The sequence below is a fragment of the Salvelinus alpinus genome, chromosome 15 (assembly GCF_045679555.1).
Source record: "Salvelinus alpinus chromosome 15, SLU_Salpinus.1, whole genome shotgun sequence".
NCBI classification, from domain to species: Eukaryota; Metazoa; Chordata; class Actinopteri; order Salmoniformes; family Salmonidae; genus Salvelinus; species Salvelinus alpinus.
In genome coordinates, this window is record NC_092100.1 from 16409573 (window position 1) to 16417362 (window position 7790).

Consider the following 7790-nt stretch of genomic DNA (forward strand, 5'->3'; position numbering starts at 1 on the left):
TGATCGAAATTATGACACCATCCTCAGTAGCCTATTCCAGCAGGCTATTGGGAAACAAGTACTTCTTACCTTGAAATTAATCTTAAGCAAACTGCTTAATCGTTCAGGTTACATTTTGCCTACATTTTTTCTAGGTTACTGTAGACTACTTGAAATGAGATGTAGGCCTATCAGGGGCTATAGGCTTCCTGCCTTTATCTAAGGAAACCATGGCAAAGTCAAATTACAATCATAAACCCAGATTTTAATCTGCAGCCTATGCCTATTAAAATGTAAATCTTGCAAATGGGCCATTTATAACGGTTTGAAGTCTTAACTCCTGGGTGGCACAGCGGTCTAAGGCACTGCATCGCAACGCTAGAGGCGGGTTCGAACCCGGGCTGTATCACAGAGGCCGTTATCTGCATTCCCATAGGGTGGCCCACAATTGGCCTCACATCGTCCGGGTTAGGGGAGGCCGTCATTGTAAATAAGAATTTGTTCTTAACTGACTTGCCTAGTTAAATAAAGGTTAAATAAAATTAAAATAAAAACATCTGGCACAATAGCCAGAAAATAGCCTAGCATCCGTTTTTTTATGTTCTTCCAAGTGTTTCTTGCTCAGAGATTGAGATCCTCTGTCCAGCTTTCATCCCTCAAACTTTCCTGTCGGATTTATCTGTAGTAATGCACATGCGCAAAGGGGATTTATTTACAATTATAAACTGGGTAGTTTGAGCCCTGAATGCTGATTGGCTGAAAGCCGTGGTGTATCAGACAGTATACCACGAGTTTGACAAAACAATTATTTTTACTGCTCTAATTACGTTGGTAACCAAATCAAATCAAATTTATTTATATAGCCCTTCTTACATCAGCTGATATCTCAAAGTGCTGTACAGAAACCCAGCCTAAAACCCCAAACAGCAAGCAATGCAGGTGTAGAAGCACGGTGGCTAGGAAAAACTCCCTAGAAAGTCCAAAACCTAGGAAGAAACCTAGAGAGGAACCGGGCTATGAGGGGTGGCCAGTCCTCTTCTGGCTGTGCCGGGTGGAGATTATAACAGAACATGGCCAAGATGTTCAAAATGTTCATAAATGACCAGCATGGTCAAATAATAATAGTCACAGTAGTTGTCGAGGGTGCAGCAAGTCAGCACCTCAGGAGTAAATGTCAGTTGGCTTTTCATAGCCGATCATTAAGAGTATCTCTACCGCTCCTGCAGTCTCTAGAGAGTTGAAAACAGCAGGTCTGGGACAGGTAGCACGTCCGGTGAACAGGTCAGGGTTCCATAGCTGCAGGCAGAACAGTTGAAAATGGAGCAGCAGCACGGCCAGGTGGACTGGGGACAGCAAGGAGTCATCATGCCAGGTAGTCCTGAGGCATGGCCCTAGGGCTCAGGTCCTCCGAGAGAGAGAAAGAAAGAAAGAGAAAAAGAGAGAATTAGAGAGAGCATACTTAAATTCACACAGGACACCGGATAAGACAGGAGAAGTACTCCAGATATAACAAACTGACCCTAGCCCCCCGACACAAACTACTGCAGCATAAATACTCTCATAAATACCCAATCTCTCCAAAAGAATGTGGTGATCGATGGTATCAAAGGCAGCACTAAGGTCTAGTAGCACGAGGACAGATGCAGAGCCTCGGTCTGACGCCATTAAAAGGTCATTTACCACCTTCACAAGTGCAGTCTCAGTGCTATGATGGGGTCTAAAACCAGACTGAAGCATTTCGTATACATTGTTTGTCTTCAGGAAGGCAGTGAGTTGCTGCGCAACAGCTAACATTCTAACATTTTTGAGAGGAATGGAAGATTCGATATAGGCCGATAGTTTTTTATATTTTCTGGGTCAAGGTTTGGCTTTTTCAAGAGAGGCTTTATTACTGCCACTTTTAGTGAGTTTGGTACACATCCGGTGGATAGAGAGCCGTTTATTATGTTCAACATAGGAGGGCCAAGCACATGAAGCAGCTCTTTCAGTAGTTTAGTTGGAATAGGATCCAGTATGCAGCTTGAAGGTTTAGAGGCCATGATTATTTTCATCATTGTGTCAAGAGATATAGTACTAAAACACTTAAGTGTCTCTCTTGATCCTAGGTCCTGGCAGAGTTGTGCAGACTCAGGACAGCTGAGCTTTGGAGGAATATGCAGATTTAAAGAGGAGTCCGTAATTTGCTTTCTAATGATCATGATCTTTTCCTCAAAGAAGTTCATGAATTTATTACTGCTGAAGTGAAAGCCATCCTCACTTGGGGAATGCTGCTTTTTAGTTAGCTTTGCGACAGTATCAAAAATAAATTTTGGATTGTTCTTATTTTCCTCAATTAAGTTGGAAAAGTAGGATGATCGAGCAGCAGTGAGGGCTCTTCGATACTGCATGGTACTGTCTTTCCAAGCTAGTCGGAAGACTTCCAGTTTGGTGTGGCGCCATTTCCGTTCCAATTCTAGAAGCTTGCTTCAGAGCTCGGGTATTTTCTGTATACCAGGGAGCTAGTTTCTTGTGACAAATGCTTTTAGTTTTTAGGGGTGCAACTGCATCTAGGGTATTGCGCAAGGTTAAATTGAGTTCCTCAGTTAGGTGGTTAACTGATTTTTGTCCTCTGACGTCCTTGGGTAGGCAGAAGCAGTCTGGAAGGGCATCAAGGAATCTTTGTGTTGTCTGAGAATTTATAGCACGACTTTTGATGCTCCTTGGTTGGGGTCTGAGCAGATTATTTGTTGTGATTGCAAACGTAATAAAATGGTGGTCCGATAGTCCAGGATTATGAGGAAAAACATTAAGATCTACAACATTTATTCCATGGGACAAAACTAGGTCCAGAGTGTGACTGTGGCAGTGAGTAGGTCCAGAGCCATGTTGGACAAAACCCACTGAGTCGATGATGGCTCCAAAAGCCTTTTGGAGTGGGTCTGTGGACTTTTCCATGTGAATATTAAAATCACCAAAAATTAGAATATTATCTGCTATGACTACAAGGTCCGATAGGAATTCAGGGAACTCAGTGAGGAACGCTGTATATGGCCCAGGAGGCCTGTAAACAGTAGCTATAAAAAGTGATTGAGTAGGCTGCATAGATTTCATGACTAGAAGCTCAAAAGACGAAAACGTAATTTTTGTTTTTGTAAATTGAAATTTGCTATCGTAAATGTTAGCAACACCTCCGCCTTTGCGGGATGCACGGGGGATATGGTCACTAGTGTAACCAGGAGGTGAGGCCTCATTTAACACAGTAAATTCATCAGGCTTAAGCCTATTTTGAGATGTGAGGTATCACAATCTCTTTCAATAATGGCAGGAATGGAGGAGGTCTTTATCCTAGTGAGATTGCTAAGGCGAACACCTCCATGTTTAGTTTTGCCCAACCTAGGTCGAGGCACAGACACAGTCTCAATGGGGATAGCTGAGCTGACTACACTGACTATGCTAGTGGCAGACTCCACTAAGCTGGCAGGCTGGCTAACAGCCTGCTGCCTGGCCTGTACCCTATTTCATTGTGGAGCTAGAGGAGTTAGAGCCCTGTCTATGTTGGTAGATAAGATGAGAGCACCCCTCCAGCTAGGATGGAGTCCGTCACTCCTCAGCAGGTCAGGCTTGGTCCTGTTTGTGGGTGAGTCCCAGAAAGAGGGCCAATTATCTACAAATTCTATCTTTTGGGAGGGGCAGAAAACAGTTTTCAACCAGCGATTGAGTTGTGAGACTCTGCTGTAGAGCTCATCACTCCCCCTAACTGGGAGGGGGCCAGAGACAATTACTCGATGCCGACACATCTTTCTAGCTGATTTACACGCTGAAGCTATGTGACCTTAGACTGTTTCATCCTAACATCGTTGGTGCCGATGTGGATAACAATATTACATTTACATTTAAGTCATTTAGCAGACGCTCTTATCCAGAGCGACTTACAAATTGGTGCATTCACCTTATGATATCCAGTGGAACAACCACTTTACAATAGTGCATCTAACTCTTTTAAGGGGGGGGGGGTTAGAAGGATTACTTTATCCTATCCTAGGTATTCCTTAAAGAGGTGGGGTTTCAGGTGTCTCCGGAAGGTGGTGATTGACTCCGCTGACCTGGCGTCGTGAGGGAGTTTGTTCCACCATTGGGGTGCCAGAGCAGCGAACAGTTTTGACTGGGCTGAGCGGGAACTGTACTTCCTCAGAGGTAGGGAGGTGAGCAGGCCAGAGGTGGATGAACGCAGTGCCCTTGTTTGGGTGTAGGGCCTGATCAGAGCCTGAAGGTACGGAGGTGCCGTTCCCCTCACAGCTCCGTAGGCAAGCACCATGGTCTTGTAGCGGATGCGAGCTTCAACTGGAAGCCAGTGGAGAGAGCGAAGGAGCGGGGTGACGTGAGAGAACTTGGGAAGGTTGAACACCAGACGGGCTGCGGCGTTCTGGATGAGTTGTAGGGGTTTAATGGCACAGGCAGGGAGCCCAGCCAACAGCGAGTTGCAGTAATCCAGACGGGAGATGACAAGTGCCTGGATTAGGACCTGCGCCGCTTCCTGTGTGAGGCAGGGTCGTACTCTGCGAATGTTGTAGAGCATGAACCTACAGGAACGGGTCACCGCCTTGATGTTAGTTGAGAACGACAGGGTGTTGTCCAGGATCACGCCAAGGTTCTTAGCACTCTGGGAGGAGGACACAATGGAGTTGTCAACCGTGATGGCGAGATCATGGAACGGGCAGTCCTTCCCCGGGAGGAAGAGCAGCTCCGTCTTGCCGAGGTTCAGCTTGAGGTGGTGATCCGTCATCCACACTGATATGTCTGCCAGACATGCAGAGATGCGATTCGCCACCTGGTTATCAGAAGGGGGAAAGGAGAAGATTAATTGTGTGTCGTCTGCATAGCAATGATAGGAGAGACCATGTGAGGATATGACAGAGACAAGTGACTTGGTGTATAGCGAGAATAGGAGAGGGCCTAGAACAGAGCCCTGGGGGACACCAGTGGTGAGAGCACGTGGTGCGGAGACAGATTCTCGCCACGCCACCTGGTAGGAGCGACCTGTCAGGTAGGACGCAATCCAAGCGTGGGCCGCGCCGGAGATGCCCAACTCGGAGAGGGTGGAGAGGAGGATCTGATGGTTCACAGTATCAAAGGCAGCCGATAGGTCTAGAAGGATGAGAGCAGAGGAGAGAGAGTTAGCTTTAGCAGTGCGGAGCGCCTCCGTGACACAGAGAAGAGCAGTCTCAGTTGAATGACTAGTCTTGAAACCTGACTGATTTGGATCAAGAAGGTCATTCTGAGAGAGATAGCAGGAGAGCTGGCCAAGGACGGCACGTTCAAGAGTTTTGGAGAGAAAAGAAAGAAGGGATACTGGTCTGTAGTTGTTGACATCGGAGGGATCGAGTGTAGGTTTTTTCAGAAGGGGTGCAACTCTCGCTCTCTTGAAGACGGAAGGGACGTAGCCAGCGGTCAAGGATGAGTTGATGAGCGAGGTGAGGTAAGGGAGAAGGTCTCCGGAAATGGTCTGGAGAAGAGAGGAGGGGATAGGGTCAAGCGGGCAGGTTGTTGGGCGGCCGGCCGTCACAAGACGCGAGATTTCATCTGGAGAGAGAGGGGAGAAAGAGGTCAAAGCACAGGGTAGGGCAGTGTGAGCAGAACCAGCGGTGTCGTTTGACTTAGCAAACGAGGATCGGATGTCGTCGACCTTCTTTTCAAAATGGTTGACGAAGTCATCCGCAGAGAGGGAGGAGGGGGGAGGGGGAGGAGGATTCAGGAGGGAGGAGAAGGTGGCAAAGAGCTTCCTAGGGTTAGAGGCAGATGCTTGGAATTTAGAGTGGTAGAAAGTGGCTTTAGCAGCAGAGACAGAAGAGGAGAATGTAGAGAGGAGGGAGTGAAAGGATGCCAGGTCCGCAGTTTTCCTCCATTTCCGCTCGGCTGCCCGGAGCCCTGTTCTGTGAGCTCGCAATGAGTCGTCGAGCCACGGAGCAGGAGGGGAGGACCGAGCCGGCCTAGAGGATAGGGGACATAGAGAGTCAAAGGATGCAGAAAGGGAGGAGAGGAGGGTTGAGGAGGCAGAATCAGGAGATAGGTTGGAGAAGGTTTGAGCAGAGGGAAGAGATGATAGGATGGAAGAGGAGAGAGGAGCGGGGGAGAGAGAGCGAAGGTTGGGACGGCGCGATACCATCCGAGTAGGGGCAGTGTGGGAAGTGTTGGATGAGAGCGAGAGGGAAAAGGATACAAGGTAGTGGTCGGAGACTTGGAGGGGAGTTGCAATGAGATTAGTGGAAGAACAGCATCTAGTAAAGATGAGGTCAAGCGTATTGCCTGCCTTGTGAGTAGGGGGGGAAGGTGAGAGGGTGAGGTCAAAAGAGGAGAGGAGTGGAAAGAAGGAGGCAGAGAGGAATGAGTCAAAGGTAGACGTGGGGAGGTTAAAGTCACCCAGAACTGTGAGAGGTGAGCCATCCTCAGGAAAGGAGCTTATCAAGGCGTCAAGCTCATTGATGAACTCTCCAAGGGAACCTGGGGGGCGATAAATGATAAGGATGTTAAGCTTGAAAGGGCTGGTAACTGTGACAGCATGGAATTCAAAGGAGGCGATGGACAGATGGGTCAGGGGAGAAAGAGAGAATGTCCACTTGGGAGAGATGAGGATCCCAGTGCCACCACCCCGCTGACCAGAAGCTCTCGGGGTGTGCGAGAACACGTGGGCAGACGAGGAGAGAGCAGTAGGAGTAGCAGTGTTATCTGTGGTAATCCATGTTTCCGTCAGTGCCAAGAAGTCGAGGGACTGGAGGGAAGCATAGGCTGAGATGAACTCTGCCTTGTTGGCCGCAGATCGGCAGTTCCAGAGGCTGCCGGAGACCTGGAACTCCACGTGGGTCGTGCGCGCTGGGACCACCAGGTTAGAGTGGCAGCGGCCACGCGGTGTGAAGCGTTTGTATGGTCTGTGCAGAGAGGAGAGAAGAGGGATAGACAGACACATAGTTGACAGGCTACAGAAGAGGCTACGCTAATGCAAAGGAGATTGGAATGACAAGTGGACTACACGTCTCGAATGTTCAGAAAGTTAAGCTTACGTTGCAAAAAATCTTATTGACTAAAATGATACAGTACTGCTGGCGGTGAAGTAGGCTAGCTAGCAGTGGCTGCGTTGTTGACTTTGTTTGAAAGTGTAGCTGGCTAGGTAACCTCGATAACTGGCTAGGTAACCTCGATAACCTCGATAATTACTCTAAACTACACAATTATCTTGGATACAAAGACAGCAAAGACAACTATGTAGCTAGCTAACACTACACTAATCAAGTCGTTCCGTTGTAATGTAATAGTTTCTACAGTGCTGCTATTCGGTAGAAGTTGACTAGCTAGCTAGCTAGCAGTGTTGACTACGTTAGAAGGACGAAAATAGCTGGCTAGCTAACCTCGATAATTACTCTAAACTACACAATTATCTTTGATACAAAGACGGCTATGTAGCTAGCTAAGAAAAAATTGCTAAGATCAAACAAATCAAACCGTTGTACTGTAATGAAATGAAATGTAATACTACCTGTGGAGCGAAGCGAAATGCGACTACTCGCTCCAACCCGGAAGTGCAAAGAGGCATATCTCTATACTCGCCAGTTTTAGCTTTAACCAGTTTATAATAGCAATAAGGCACCTCGGGGGTTTGTGATATATGGCCAGTATACCACGACTAAGGGCTGTATCCAGGCACTCCGCGTTGTGGAATTCTTAAGAACAGCCCTTAGCCATGGTATATTGGCCATATACCATACCCCCTTGTGCAAATGATCTGGCGAGCTAAATAAGAGCAAATAATTTTTTCTCTTGCAACATTATTCAAATTGATT